Source organism: Eretmochelys imbricata, chromosome 3, assembly GCF_965152235.1.
Source record: "Eretmochelys imbricata isolate rEreImb1 chromosome 3, rEreImb1.hap1, whole genome shotgun sequence".
NCBI lineage: Eukaryota > Metazoa > Chordata > Testudines > Cheloniidae > Eretmochelys > Eretmochelys imbricata.
In genome coordinates, this window is record NC_135574.1 from 6,699,589 (window position 1) to 6,715,517 (window position 15,929).

At 50.9% G+C, this 15,929-nt stretch overlaps 1 protein-coding gene across 1 annotated transcript in view; it reads left to right on the plus strand.

Moving 5' to 3' along the window:
• The window catches only part of ADCY3 (adenylate cyclase 3), a 93,647-nt gene that overhangs the window by 49,734 nt on the left and 27,984 nt on the right, over positions 1 to 15,929 (plus strand). The window lies entirely within an intron of this gene.

A 15,929-nucleotide genomic window follows, 5' to 3' on the forward strand; every position in this document is an offset into this window, starting at 1 on the left:
CTAGTTAGTGGCTGAAGGCTGTATCTCTCTGCAAGCTGTTTGTCAGCCTTGGGGTTGGATTTGGCCTCAGTTGAGAGGCACTAGGGAAGTGGAGGGGTCTTCCTGTTGTAAACAGCCCCTTTCTGCCTGCCATGGGGCCGTCCAGCACTTGCCCTCTTGTCCGCAGAGTTCCTCCTGCCCGTCCCTTGGGCAGAGATGAGTGGCAGCAGGAGAAAGCAGCTCGCAGTGCAGCTGGCCAGCTGGTAACCAAGCCTGTGCCTAGAGGCCATCCAGCTCTGTGGCTGCCACTCCCACCCCTGCACAAGTGCTAAATTCATTGGTACGGGGATATATAACAAGATCATAGAATATTAGGGTTGGAAGGGACCTCAGGAGGTCATCTAGTCCAACTCCCTGCTCAAAGCAGGGCCAATCCCCAATTTTTGGTCCAGATCCCTAAATGGCCCCTTCAAGGATTGAACTAACAACCCTGGGTTTAGCAGGCCAATACTCAAACCACTGAGCTATCCCATATGTCATAACAGTTCTTTGAATGGGTGAAAGAGCAGCTCTGATAACTAAGGAGCACTCAGGGACTAATGGCCCACTTCCCCTGCTGAAGAGAGACCTCAGCGCTCCCCGGCTGGTGCTGTGCTCTTTCAGGTTTTGATAATCAGGACCAGGACCTCCAGTTAGGCCCTGAGCCAGATTCTCCGCTCTAGCCAAGATCCGTGTGGCACACCAGGGAGAGGGGCCAGCAGGGAGCTGGTTGTGGCTCTGGGGTGGGGACTGGACCATCCTTATGCCTGCTGGGGCCTCCCCCGTGCCAAAAAAGAAGGAGAGCATGGGGGAGCATCTACCCTTCTGCATTCAGGACATGGACTGTCCTTAATCGTCACATTTCTCGCACCACCACTGAAATGCAGCCAGCTCTGGAGTGCAGTGGGATGGATAAGCAGAGCGGAGGGGAACATTTTACTTCAGGGTGTAGGAGTAAAGCCCTCGTATATGGAAAAAACAGTAGGACCTTGAACCTCCACACAGCATCTTGGGTTTTTTAAGACATTGGCTGGCAGGACCCATCCCGCATGTAACGTAGCCATCGCGAACTGCCTGGATCTCAGGGCTGCCAGACCCTGAGCCTTTGGCTCCAGGAATTTCACACATGGTGTTTTAACCCCTGAGCTACCCGGGTTCTGTCGCTGGTGCTGCATAGCCGGCTCCGGCCAGATCCCTCCTTTCTGACTCTGTGAGGAGCCAGTGAGCTCACAACTGCTCACGGGGACAGGGTCAAGATGTTGTTCTAACCTCTTCTGCCGAGGTAGGAAAGGGCACTTCATCAGCACTTCCCGTTGCCTTGGCGACGGCCGCTGTGGTGAGCATCCTCTCTGCTCCAAAGGCCTCTGCTGACATCAGCCAATGGGCTGCCAAAGGGACATCGCCGAAAGCTGAGTTAAAGAGAGACCAGATGGAGGGCAGGGGTTGTATTCTTAGAGGAGACCAAGACGTGATGCTTCCCCTACCATTGCTGGGAGATGATGATGTGGTAATGAGCTGGCTTAGTGTTTATATGCTGCCTCTGCTGGATAGAAGCAGAACTGCCTAGCTGTGTGTCATAGGCCTCAACTGCGACCAGCGAGTGGAGATTCTCTGTTTGCTCCGGGGGTAGGTTCCCCTGCTCTGGGAGCAGGGGGCTGTGAATTCCACCCCCCCGGCAATGGAGACACAGCAGCAGCCAGGAAGTCCTAGGTAGGGATCTGCACCATTACTGGTTAAGTGCTGGCTCAGCTCTCTACAGCCAGGTGTCATGGCCCCGATCCTGGGAGCGTGCAGTCTCTGGCGGACGTGGGTGGGAAAGTGCAGGTGCACCGCAGGAGACACAAGCCCACAGAACAGATTGTCCTTGACCGGCCTGGTGGGAGTAGCTTTGTTTTAAAAGGGGGAACAATGGTGACTAGGTGCACGAGTGTGAGACATGTCTAAACACCGGGGTGGTGCACACATAAAAGTGGGATAAGGATTTAAGGGGATACTTAGGAGATGAGGGTGATTCTCATGGACTATTTGGCCTTTCCTGTGCGTCTTGGGCCAAATTCTGCTCTGCTACCAATGCAAACCCAGAGTAACCCCGGTGACTCCATCGGTCGCTCCAGCTTTACTCCAGAGTGACGCTGTAGCACCATGAAAGCTGTGTCGATTGTTCCAGGGCTCCTCTCATGAGCTAATTGGTCATCATCCTAGGGGCAGATACCTGTTGGCTGTGCGAGTAGCAGCAGAGGCTTTTGAGCTGGGCCATCCATCCCGCAGCCCAGCCCCTCTGCAGAGCAGCGGAGCGGGTGTATTTATTTTGGCCCTCTCTATTACTCCCCTTTCTGCACAGTCCCCCCTCAAATCCACCAGAGGAACAGCTCCCAGCCTAGAGCTGGCAGCTATTTTTAGACAGGCCGCTTCCGGCTGAAGCCAGGCGTCCCCTTGCTGAATGTTAATGGGAACTGAGCACTGAGCTGCGGGAGGGGAAAGGATAAAGCTGAGCAGGGGTTAGACTCCTCTGTCCGCCCACCCCAGTGCAGAACTCCATAGCCTCAGCCTTCAGCAATGGGCCAGTGCCATCAACCCTGCCACTAGCTGGAGCACTTTCCTGGGCCCAGCGCAGGGTCCGTTCCTTGCCACCCCGTCGTCCCTGGTGTGAATTCAGTTCCCCAGCAGGGCCAAGAGGATCTTGCCAACGCCCAGACCGGGCCTCAGGCTGCCAGCCAGTGCAGCACGCAGCGGTAGTTTCTTGCTGTGCCCCACTGGGTCGTTCTCTGCCTCTGGCCACGCTAATGCCTCCCCTGCATTTGGACTCAAGCCCCATGAGATGGGTCTAAAGCAGACGCCGCCAGGGACACACCTTCAGACTAGTAGAGAGGAGGCTTATGAGCTCTGATGGGCTCAGTCAGCACTACCCAGAAACCCCTGTGAGGCTTGTTGTGCTGGAGGGAGGAGGCTTGAAAGAGGGAAAGCCTCCCCCCCCAGCCCAAGGGGTGGTGATTGGGAGAGGAAGACTGCTAGCTACAGAGACAGGTCAGCAAAGAGGAAGACAGTTGCAGACCCTGCTGTCCCTGATGCTGGATCGACTGGGTTTAAAGTGGGGGTTACCAAAATGAGGGGCTGGAGGCAGACCCTGACCAAGGACACGGGCGTGTCCAGATAAGCCAAACCCCCAAGGTGTGAACAAAAGACTTGGCCACCTTTTGTCTTTTTCTTTTACTGTGATTCCCTCTTTCCCAGCGGAGGGGCAAAGAACCCCTTTTGTTTATGGGACGAATCCCCTGTTGTGTCCCAAGCAGGGGAAAGACTCTGTAAACCACCCAAATCAGGAGCAGTGGAAGTGCCCTAAAAGTGGGGGGGCCACCAGGGCCTGAACTGTGGCCCCACCCCCCAAACCCCTGTCCTCACACTGCCCCTTCTCCCCAACCCCCTCCCACACTGCCCCTTCCCCCAAGACCCGACCCCCACACCGCCTCTTCCCCCCAAGATCCTGCTCCCACTCGCTCCTCTCCACCCCCTCCCTCCATCATTCACCCTTACGAGTGGTAAAAAGTGGGGGTCCTCGCCCCCCTGTTCCGGCACCCCTGGCCCAAATTGTGGTCTGGTGGGGACTCAAGGGGGTCTCCATTCATTGTACCACACAAAGAGCTGATCGCGTGACCCTTCTGCCACATGAGGCTGGAATCCTGTAGAGGCAGCCCATGAGATTGTGATGCTTTTGAGCCCCACCCCTAGGCCTGATTCAGCCTCAGATCCTGAAGCCCAGCCTAATTCTGTTTAACTCAGAGGCCCCCAAGCTCTCTGTTCATGGCTAATGATGATTGTTATTGCTTTTCAATGCTTTTAGCAACGGGTGGCAATCTGGAAAAAAAACCCTAGAGTGGTATTTTCCTAAGCTTCACCCACAGCCTAAGCTCTGCCTACTCCTGACACCAAGATGACATGCCATTCACAGCAGCTGGTGCTGGTCCTTCTGTGAGCAGTCCCCTCCTTTCTTTGATTAGTGCTAAATAAGTTATCGGTGTTGGCATTCAACCGGTCATCTTTAGGTTTCAGAATTCACACACACTTGAAATGACGTGGGGTAGTAGAAGATTGGTTTAGGCTGTCTGCAGATTCAGGCAGACGTGGCTCTGGTGGGTCACATTTTGAAGGTTCTGGAGCACAATATGGCAGCCACCAAAAAAAGAAAACCAGCTTGCTGCTCATCATGCAGCAACCACTGCTCACTATCTTGAACTCCACCATGTCCTCCAAGACAATGGGGAGTCAGATTGTAAATGAGTGCAACGAAGTTCTGGACAGTGACTGTCCCGGGGAACTCCGACATTGGTTCCTCTCCAAACACTTGAGAGGGATGGGGATGTTCTCACCGTATGTAGAAAGCTTTCTCTCCCCCACACCGGTTTGTGTGCAGAGCCCTCCATTGTGCCTGTAAAACCACCCATCACTGGGAGGGGAAAACAGTTTGTTCCTGTTGAGATTTCTCCGTTTGGATTTATTAGATTCCCCCCCGATCGTATCTTACTGCCTGGTAGATTCACACGTCCAACCCCACCGAGAAACGGTACAGACTGTTCAGATCTGGGCAGTGAATACAGCCTGCCTGCTCGCATCACAGAGCACTTGAAATCCAATTGCAAATGAGGGGCCTGATCGTGCAAAGGGGCAGAGCTTCCTTACTGCCCGCCTGGCCTGATCCTGAAGCCCAGACTTGGTATGTGTTCTGCCCTTACGCAGGTGAAGTCCGCGGGAGTGCTGCGTGTTGGATTTGGCCCACTGAAGCCAATGGGAGTTGAGGGCGCTCTGCAGTAGGTCGAGTCATGCCTGCAGCATCCAGTCTGCCCAGCAAGGCACAGCCCAATGATGGTTTTACTTAACACTGGGGGACTCCTGGCGGGAGCGCTCGGGGCAGCCTCACCGAACTGTCAGGCAGCAGAATGGCCATAGCACAGCTCAGCTACCCTCTCCTGCTCTTCTGGCGGGACACCCTCACCCCACTTCCCTGGCACTGGGGAGGGGAGTTCAGTCTCCAGGGCTTCCCTTCTGAGTCTGCCTCAAGGGTGCTAATTGTGGCATAGGTGATGTGGACACCTGCCCTTCAGGAACTGGTCTGAGACCTACAATGCTCGTTACATATGGGCCACTGAAAAGCTAACAGAGCAATGGTTCTCAACCAGGCCTGGGAGGTACTCAGAGGTCTTCCAGGGGGTACCTCAAATCATTTAGATATTTGCCCAGTTTTACAACAGGCTATGTAAAAAGCACTAGGAAAGACAGAACAAACTAAAATTTCATACAGCCAATGACTTGTTTATACTGCTCTGGATACCATACACTGAAATGTAAGTACAATATTTATATCCCAATCGATTTATTTTTTAATTATATGGTAAAAATGAGAACGTATTTTTATGTCTGATTTTTGTAAGCAAGTCATTTTTAAGTGAGGTCAAATGGGGTACGCGAGACAAATCAGACTCTTGAAAGGGAAACAGTAGTTTGGAAAGGTTGAGACACGTTGAGAGACACTGAGATAGAGGAGGTCAGATTCTCAGCTGCTGAGTGCTGCTGAAGGGGGTCCAAAGGATCCCTTTGTAGCCCCAAAGCCCTCAGTCCTGAGGCTGGCTCCAGATCATTCTGGTCCCTGGTGTACATTAGAACAGCCTTAGGGCTGCTCTAACCTGCACCAGCTGCTAAGGTGCTCAGGAGCCATTCTGGCAGGTGAGGATCCCCATGACTAAGGGCTGCTATTCCCATATAGTGCAGGGAATTCCTCCGCTGGCTTGAGGACAGCTTTGCATTAGGAGCCTAGCACAGAGCTGCCCTAGCATACCCAAGAAGTCAGAATCATTCAGCCACTGTTGATCTGACCTGGCTTTGAACCAGTGTCTTGGGGGTAAAAGTCCTGGTAGCCCATAGCCAGAGCCCACCTGCCTTGATTCAGCTTCCAGGATGAAGCGGGGATAGAGAGACAATCTGTATCTTGTGCTGGGCCAACGCCATTGGCAGTGCGTAACAAGTCATAGATTTCTTCTTCCCAGGTGCCACTGCTCCCAGCCTGCATCCCAGCTCTGTTATTCTAGCCAGCAAGGTGTGGTGGAGCAAAGGAGGGACTGTTGGATAGCGGAAGGAAGGCTCCCCCTGAATTCTTCTGGGAGATGGAGGGATGTTTGTTTCCCCTGTCTGGGTGTTTGCTGTTGCACGACATAGGAAGCCAGCAGGGGCAACTGGCAGTGGAGAAGTTTGTCATTTGCTGTCATGGAAACAGGTTGCCATAGTGACACAATTTGACATACAAGGCAAATTACAGGAAGCCAAAGGAAATGAAGGGAGGGGGTTTGAAATGTACCAGGCGCTGCTCCTGTCAGTACAGAGTGAAAAACCATCCCTCCCTGCCAGATTGCACTCCCTTGCCTATGGCCCTGCCCCAATGAGGGAGCGTGCCAGAGAATCGCAGATTGCCCCGAGCGGCTTTGCAGCGCCGGTGTCATTTTGAGGATCTTGTGGCTCTTTTAGTGGGCCAGAAAGTTGGTGATAATCCAGGAGACTGATTTTAAAAAACCCCAAACCCTCCTCTCTCCTCTCATCCCCAGCCTGAGCTGCCCATAATCACAGGCTCTAGCTGGCAGCCCAGCTCACAGCCCCATTTCCAGACCTTTCCAAGCAAATCTTTCTGCACCTGCGTTTGCGCCCCAAGATTTTCAGTCTCCTGCTTCCTGGTCATGCCTTGCCTCTGTCCCAAAGCCCGAGTAGATGAGTGTGGTGCTGGATGACATGGACGGGGAGGCAGGGAGACACAATCCTGTCGACTTCAGGAGCACAAACAGCCTCTGCAAGTCCCGCTTCCTGGGAGACTTTGTTTGTAGTTGTGGATTCCCTGGCTATGCCCCTGCCAAACCCCAAAATGTCATTGTAAATGTGGAATCATCGCGCGGGTTTGAGTGAGGCCCTGCAGGGATTGGGTCTTGGGCCCAAGCTATTTAATGCTTTTATCAGTGGTCTGGAAGAAAACATCAAATCATCACCGATAACATTCCCAGATGACAAAAAGATTAGGGGACTGGTAAATAATGAAGAGGACAGGGGACTGACACAAAGAGATCTGGATTGCTACGTAAGCTGGACACCAGCAAACAATATGCCTTTTAACATAGAGAGATTGTAGGCCATACTTATACTACCCAGGAAGCAGTGACTCTGAGAAAGATTTGGGGATCGTGGCAGATAATCAGCTGAACATGCACTCCCGGTGTGACACAGTGGCCAAAAGTGCTAATGCGATCTTTAGATTCATAAACGGGAATCTTGAATAGAAGTAGAGAGGTTATATTACCTGTGAATTTGACACTGGTGTGACTGGTACTGAAATCCTGTGACCAGTTCTGGTGTCGATAATTCAAGAAGGGTGTTGATAAGTTGGAGAGGGTTCAGAGAAGAGCTACGTGAATGATTAAAGGATCAGAAAACATGTCTCAGAGTGATACACTCAAGGAGCTCAATCGATTTAGCTTAACAAAGAGAAGGTTAAGGGGTAACTTGATTCCAGTCTATAAGTACTCACAGAGAACAAATATATGTTAATAAAGGCAGGGGTGAAAGTAACTTAAAGGACTTACCGGTACACCAGAGTCCTGAGCAGAGGGCCTGGCCTCAACCAGAAGAGGCAGGGCCTTTAAATCACCCCCGGAGCTACCAGCTGCAGAGGCAGCTGGGAGCCCTGGGGCTCAGGGCAATTTAAAGGGCCCAGGGCTCCGGCCGCCACTACCGCAGCGGAGCCCCTGGCCCTTTAAATCACCACCAGAACCCTGCTGCCACTACCCGGGGGCTCCGGCAGCGGGGCTCGGGCGGCGATTTAAAGGGCCCGGAGCTCTGGCCACTGCGGGGAGCCCCGGGCCCTTTAAATCACCAGCCTGGGGAAGCTGGTCCAGTCCAGCACGGCGTACTGTCTCTTGCTGGTACGCCATACCGGACCCTACTGGCTTACTTTCACCTCTGAATAAAGGGCTCTTCAGTCTAGCAGACAAAGGTATAAGAAGATCCAATGGCTGGAAGTTGAAGCTAAACAAATTCAGACCAGAAGGCACACATATTTAACAAAAAGAAAAGGAGGACTTGTGGCACCTTAGAGACTAACCAATTTATTTGAGCATAAGCTTTCGTGAGCTACAGCTCACTTCATCAGATGCTGTAGCTCACGAAAGCTTATGCTCAAATAAATTGGTTAGTCTCTAAGGTGCCACAAGTCCTCCTTTTCTTTTTGCGAATTCAGACTAACACGGCTGTTACTCCGAAACCTGACATATTTAACAGTGGGGATAATTGACCAATAGAACAATTTACTAAGGGTTGTGGTGAATTCTCTATCACGGGCCATTTTAAAATCACGACTGGGTGTTTTTCTAACTGATATGCTCGAGTTCAAGTAGGAGTTATTTAGGGGAAGGTCTCTGTCCTTTGTTATACAGGAGTTCAGACTAGATGATCCCAATGGTCCCTTCTGACCTATTAATGCATGTATCTGTGTCCACCCTGCAGTGTGGTAAGAATCGCTGTGGAGCTGTGGTCTGCAGAGTGCAGGGTTGTGGTGGGAGGGTTGTTTATTTAACCCTGTGCAGCCTCTTCAGAGCTGGGAACCACCCAGTTCCCTTACCTTGTGAAGCATGCCTTGGCTCAGTTTCAATATCGGGCTCTTATTGATGAATTGGTGTCCTAGCAGAAGGATGGCAGTGGGCTAGGAAGTCAGATAGAAGCTGCCGTTCTGGATTAGACCATCAGTCCAGCTAATCCTGTATCCTGCCTCATGCACTGAGGATGCTTCAGAGGAAACCCAGCCCCTTCTTCTTCCCCCTCACCCCCATAATGCACCTGGCTAGTTGTGCAATGCTGTATGCAGTGAGGAGGGGAAATTTCTTCCTGACCCCACCAGTCTACCATCTTCCGGCCTGATGCATGAGATTGGATTGCCCTTTGAGTGCTCTCAGCTCTGCATAGCTGCAGCTGTTATTAGTGGTAATAAAATTACTCAGCTCCTTTTTAAAAAATCCAGCTCTACAGCTGGTAAATTTTACTTCGAAGAAGTCACAATTAACAGCCCCACTGCTGGTCTGTTTTTATAGATAACTAAATTATTTTTAGCCAGCTTTAGTTTCCAGGAAGAAATATATGTACAATATCCTATATGACATCATTCGACTATTTACTACGGCTGTTTGCTAGAATGTGCTGTAAATCAACACATAATACACCTCCAGTAACTACAACTCAGCAATAACACGTGTACTGATTACACAAGGTGGGTCATAAGGAGACCTGGAGGTAAAAGAACAGATTAATTGGGATGATCCAAATGCTTTGCAGCTGTATGGCTGCTTTGAGTCACCAGGGTGTACCATGACATCTTGGCCCAATGATCATACATACATAATAACCATACTTCACACCTTTATAGTAGGGTTTATTCATAGATCACAAAGTGTTTCGCAGCCATCCACCACTATGGGGCAGCCCACTGTATAATGTGGTGGAACAGTTTAGGACAGGAAGAGAAGGAGAATATCAGGCTCGATTCTCCACGGCCTTGTGTCGTCATTCACACCCGAGCAGAAGGAGTGTGTCGTCCGTGCAGTCCATGGTGGTTTGGTAGCTGTTGCTACTCACTTTACTCGGGTGCACATATGCGTACTCAAAGGGCAAGGCAGTGGAGAACCAGGTCCACTGTCACCAACAGAAGCTGCCGGGGAGATTTTAGGGAGCCAGCACATGGTCCCCCCGGCTGGAATTTGACCAGAACTAACACCCTTATTCTTGCAAAAAACTCCCTGATTTATTTAATGGCCACAGGTGGCTGGGACTTCAGTGTGACGTCTCACCCCAGGGAGCTGCAGCCCAGTCTTATGGATGAATTGATGTCAAAGCAGAGGGATGGTAGTGAGCTAGGAAGTCAGATAGAAGCTGCTGTTCTCGATCAGACCATTGGTCCAGCTAGTCCTGTATCCTGCCTCATGCACTGAGGATGCTTCAGAGGAAACCCAGCCCTTTCCCCTCTCCCTCCTCCATAATGCGCCTGGTTAGTTGTGCCATGCTGTACATGGTGGGGAGGGGAAATTCCTTCCGGACCCCACCAGTCCACCATCTTCCACCATGATGCATGAGAATGGATTGCCCTTGGCATGCACTCAGCTCTGCATTATGTCTCTTCTTCACACAACAACTGAAATATGAAGGAACCCCACAGGCCCAGAAGGGTCCAGGTAACTGTGATTACTAACTCTACACAGCACACCAGGCCTAGCGACAGACACACATTGCTGCTCCGGCTGGTTTCTGAATCACAGACGACAGTGAGGGTCACTAGAGGACTCACACACTATTTAGAGGAATACTACCCTGCACTACAGCCTCCTGACAGCACCCTGAGCCATTGACTAACACTGATACTGCTACTAAATCACCTTAACCACAGCATCACAACACTTTGGTGTATCATAGATTCCAAGGTCAGAAGGGACCAGTTGGATCATCTAATCTGACCTCCGTTACACTAGAGGCCAGAGACCTTCCCCAGAAACTGCAAAATTGTCGGCAATGGAGAATCCAACATGGCCCTTGGTAAATTGTTCCAATGGCTAATTACCCTCACTCGTAAAAATGGACGCTTTATTTCCAGTCTGAATTTGTCTAGCTTCAGCTTCCAGCCATTGGATCGTGTGATGCCTTTCTCTACTAGATTGAAGAGCCCATTGTGAAATATTTGTTCCTAGGTATTTAGAGACTGTGATCAAGTCACCCCTTAACCTTCTCTTTGTTAAGCTAATTAGATTGAGCTCTTTGAGCCTGTTAAGGCAGGTTTTCTAATCCTTCAGTCACTCTCTTGGCTCTTCTCTGAACCCTCTCCAATTTATCAACATCTTTCTTGAATGGTGGACACCAGAACTGGACACAGTATTTCAGCAGCAGTCACAACAGTGCAAAGTAACCCCTCTACTACTCAAGATCTCCCTGTTTATGTATCCCAAGATCACATTAGCTCTTTTGGCTACAGCGTCACCCTGGGAGCTCATGTTCAGCTGATTATCCACCATGAGCCCTAAATCTTTTTCTGAGTCACTGCTTCCTAGGATAGAGTCCCCCATCACGAAAGTATGGCCTGCAGTCTTTATTCCTAGAGGGACATATTTACATTTGGCTATATTAAAACACATATTATTTGCTTGCTCCCAGCTTACAGATCCAGATTGCTCTGAATCAGTGACCTGTCCTCTTCATTACTTACCACTCCTCTAATGTTGTGTCGTCTGAAAACTTTATCAGTGGAGATTTTATGTTTTCTTCCTGGTTGCTGATAAAAATGTTAAATAGCATAGGGACCCCACTAGAAACACACCCCTTCCATGAGGATTCCCTCTTTACAGTGACATTTTGAGATCTAGCAGTTAGCCAGCTTTTAATCCATTTAAACTTGAGAATTGGTGTGGCACTCAGATGTACTGCATTTGAGCAGCCCTCCCTCTTGTGGGTGGCCCCAGAGGTCATGACAACTCTTAATTGCAGGCTGTAGAATTACGCCTTTGTCTCAAGCAGTGGGGTCTTGTACTTTTGATGCAGAAGGTCTTGGGTTCCATCCCTGTTGTTGACCAGCTGGGATGAGCCTCTGCTTGGTAGTATCAGCACATGGCTGGATGACTGCAGCTTCCTAAACCTTCCATGCAATGACGTTTAAGTGCTCAGGAGTGCGTTGTTTCAGGCCAGGGTTGTCTGTTATGAATAAGTATTTTGAGCAGACTCCAAGCACTACGTGAAGGGCTGGATGCTCCTCTCATACCCTGGTGTCATTCCATGGTCAGCCCAGGTGCTGCTCCTCCCCCACATCGCTGTGACTGCGATCAGCATCGGGCCCAGAGAGCTGCTGACCCAGGTGGCTATGAGCGGTGAAGCTGGCAGCCTGCGAGCCCTGGGGGAGCTCACTCTGGGGCTGTTTGCCACGGCGTGTGGGCTCACTGGGAGTAAGTTGCAGAGGATGCAGTGGGGTTAATTTGATCATTCTCAGCTGCTGAGGTTTTAATGAGGATGATTTTCTCAGTGATTCAACAATCCAGATACAGTTAGGAAATAACAGGGAGGTGCTAAACTGGGCAGGACTCCTCCACGTTAGGGAAACAGCTGGCTCTGGCTACTGAGCTTGGGCTTTCATGCCTAGGACACAGGATCAAACGCCGCCCAAGGTAGTAGTGACCCAAGTACCTTCACCTCAGGTGGCTGTGGAATGGGCTGGATATTCTTAATCTAGTTTCTATTGCACATGTAAATATAACATGCAAACACCCATCACAACTGGCCCCTTGTGAGCTAAGCAGAGAAGCTACTGATTGAATGAGTCTGGAGAAGTAGCTCCCAATCCACCCCTAGAGGGGTCTCTCCAAGACATGGTAGGAGGGGCTTTGCCTTTGTGCCCATCACTTTAGCACCTGGGCACCCCTCCTTTTGTCTAACCAGATGGCATTCTTGTGGCGGCAATAATTGCTCAGAGTATGTGGGTCACTGGGCTAAATGTGACACGCCACACACCAAAATGTCAACCGGATTTGAAAATAGACTCGCTAATTCCATCTAAAATTAGCTCCTTCTGGCAAAAAACATAACAAAAAACTCCAGGAGTGGCTTCCAAAACTGGATGCTGGGAGCTGCTTTCATGCACGTGTCCAGTCTGGTCCCTGATGTCTCTGTGATGGAAATCTGCTAGTATAGTCACCTTATAGTATGATTATTTGCAGCGTCCGAAGGTGAGCGAAATGCTTCTCAGAGCAGATACAATGCACATGCTCCCCGCACACAAAAGCTCACAGTCTGATTTGACACAGGACTTGATCCAGACAGGCTGTGTGGTCTAGTGGCTAGGCCAGTGGACTGGGAGCCAGGAAATGTAGGTTCTATTCCTGGCTCAGTCACTGATGTGATGTGAAGCAAATCCCTTCTTCTTCCACCTTTTGTCTCTTCATACCGTAAGATCTTGGGAGCAGGCATTGTCTTTCACTGAGTGTCTGTACAGCACCTACCACAACAGAGCCCGGATTTTGGAGTGCAAATAATAATACTAGGGACTGGAATCTTCTCCAGAGGAAAGCGATAGAAGCCCCATGACTGGAGGCATTTGAAACTGGACTCGACAAAGGACCGTAAGGAGAAGCTGTGCCGTTGCCCCTGCAAGATGGTGTGTTCCAGGAGAGACCAAATCGTGAGACACCCCTGGTTTCCGAGAATCTCTGACAGAAGTGAATCTGCCTGATCTGGATGCATTGCCCGTGCTGAGGACCTGAGTGGTCTATGTGTGGAGGTAGAGCTTTTAGCCTCTGAATGCCCCATGGTGCCCTGCACTGAGGAGCTTCCCTGTGCACCAGCTGCCTGTAGAGATTGCTTTGGCCACTCAGTCAGAGTCAGTGGCTTGGCAGCATCCTTGATAGTCAAGTACGTGTGTACGGTGTGCTGGCTGTTCAGTCCCTGGTAGTACATAGTAGAGGCTCCGTGCTCCTGTTAGCTCTACCTGGATTGATCGTGGCTGGTTCTGGGCAGTTCTTTGAATTTCCCATCTGGTCCACTGTGGGGAGAAAGGGAGGGGCTGCTTTCCTGGGTGACATCATGTAACTGCTCTTCTCTGTTTCGCATGGCGGGGCAGTTGGCTCCTGCCCATCCCTGCACCAGCTGGACTCAGAAACTCTCTGCTGGGTCCCGCTGAGCTTTGAACGGAGCTCGGGCTGAGATGCCGGATGCCACATACGCCCTGATATCCTATTGCGCTGTGGGGCGTCTGTTGCGGTGAGATGGGTAGAGCTACTGGCATCAGCGGGCAGGGGTGCGGGCTGCAGAATGTGGCCAATATTCAGATGACACAGCAAGCTATTCAATCCACCCATCCCTACTGGAGGGTCCATTGATCTGGTCGGTTGTAGCAGGTATTTCCAACATCTCTTATCAGTTTGGTTGGTTGACTGAGTGCCCAGTGTTGCACAGTCGGCCATGTTCATCCCAGGTGAGGATATATTCAGCTCAGTATTCAGGAGTCTCAAATACATTTACATATCCGGGGTCCATTGTGCTAGGTTCCCTAATCAGAGACAGCCCTGAACAGCTTACAGTCTAAACAGAGAAAGCATGGGAGAAATGAAGTGTTGTTATCCCCTTTTTACAGGTGAGTCACTTAGGCACAGAGAGATAATGGGTCTGTCTACACTGCACATTACACCTGGGTTCTGACTCAGGCTTGAGTCCAAGCCCCACTTCCATCCACACATAAATCAGTCTCACTTGGGTCAGTCAGCACTCAGCTCCTAGGCTTCTGCTAGGGGGATGGGTCAGATCCCAAGTCCCGCTCTGACACAGGTTGAAGCTCTCTCCTCCTGCAGTGTGGACACAGCTCAAGCCACAGACCTGAGTCAGAAGGTCTGTGTAGTGCAGTGTGGACACATTAGCAAGGCTACGAGACCCAGGTATACAATGCACTGTGGATGCTCAAGCCCAGGGTAGGAAACCCCAAATCCACAAGCCTGGGTCCCACAGACCCAGTGTAGACATACCCTAAGTGACTTGACCGAGGTCACACAGTGAGTCTGTGTCAGAGCTCTGAGTCTAATGCCTTTACCATGAAACCATCCTTCCTAATTTTAAGGCTTTAAATTAAACTGCAAGCTTTTGGGGCAGGGACTATCTTTTTATTCCACGTGTGTACAGTGCGCAGCACAGTGGGGCCTTGATCCCTGACAGGTGCCTTTAGACACCACTGTAATATGATATCAGCAAAATATTAATAACAGCATTGCTGATGTGTCATAAAACGCCCCCATCCACCAACCACAAATTCCAAAGCAATCAATTCTTCATCAGATGACAGCTCCTCCCCCAGCCAAAGCGCCAAATCTTTGTGTCTTGTAACCCATCCTGATAGAGGCTAAACCCATCTTCCTCTAGCCTGTGGCTTCCTTCATGGTTCAGTGGTGGAAGTTCCTGTGTTTCTGTAGCCGGTGCCGAGAGTTAGGTTGGCTGGAAAGCTGTTCGTGACCATGGTCCGTCCTACTTCCTCCCTCTTGCCTGCCAGAGATTGCTCCCTTAGTGGCTGAAATGTAAACCTGCCCACGTGTCTGGCACTCTTTGGAGTTCCAGCCACGGGATGTGACCAGAGTGGAATTCTGGCTTTGAAACTGCATCCGGTGTCCCTGGGCAGGAGATTACTGTCAAGAGGCTGTTTCTGCTAGGATTAGCAAGGGCTGCATAACATGCCCCAAATCAGCGCTCAGCTCAGGAGACAACACACTGCCCCTTTGTCCAGCCTGGCGATGAGCCTGGACCAAAAGGAGCTTGTGGCTTCAATTCATTTCCCCTTGTCTGCTAGGGCATGTCACAAAATGAGCCCCCATAGCAAGGCAAGATGGAGTTCCTGCTAGTCACCGCACCTCGTAATGTGGTACTTGGGCGTGAGATCTCTGGGGCAGGGACCTCGGGCCAGATTCTGGCTCCTGCTGCTTTGCATATATGTGGCAACACAAAAGCAGCCAGAAAGCTGGCTTAGCCTGAGATTTTCTGGAGGGTGTGGAAATCTCCCGGTGGCCAAGGGCCAGGAATAGCCTGAATCCAGGGTGGCTTGCACTAAAAACCGAAGTTTGTTGGACTGGAGGCAGTAGCGGACACCGCTAGAGGGGAACAGAGCATCGCGCAATGTTAATGTTAATTCCCATTGCCAGCAGCTTGGCTGGAGGGGTATAAATGAGCGAGCGGGCGGTCGTGGCCCAGCATGGCATTTCCGTAAGGAGAGCCAAAACCCAGGGTCAATTCCCATTGGAGTCAGTAGGCCTGATCTTGTACCTGTTGAGATCGAGGGTGGGGGGTTGCCATTCACTGCAGCAGGAGCAAGTGGGGAGGGGTCTCGCCAG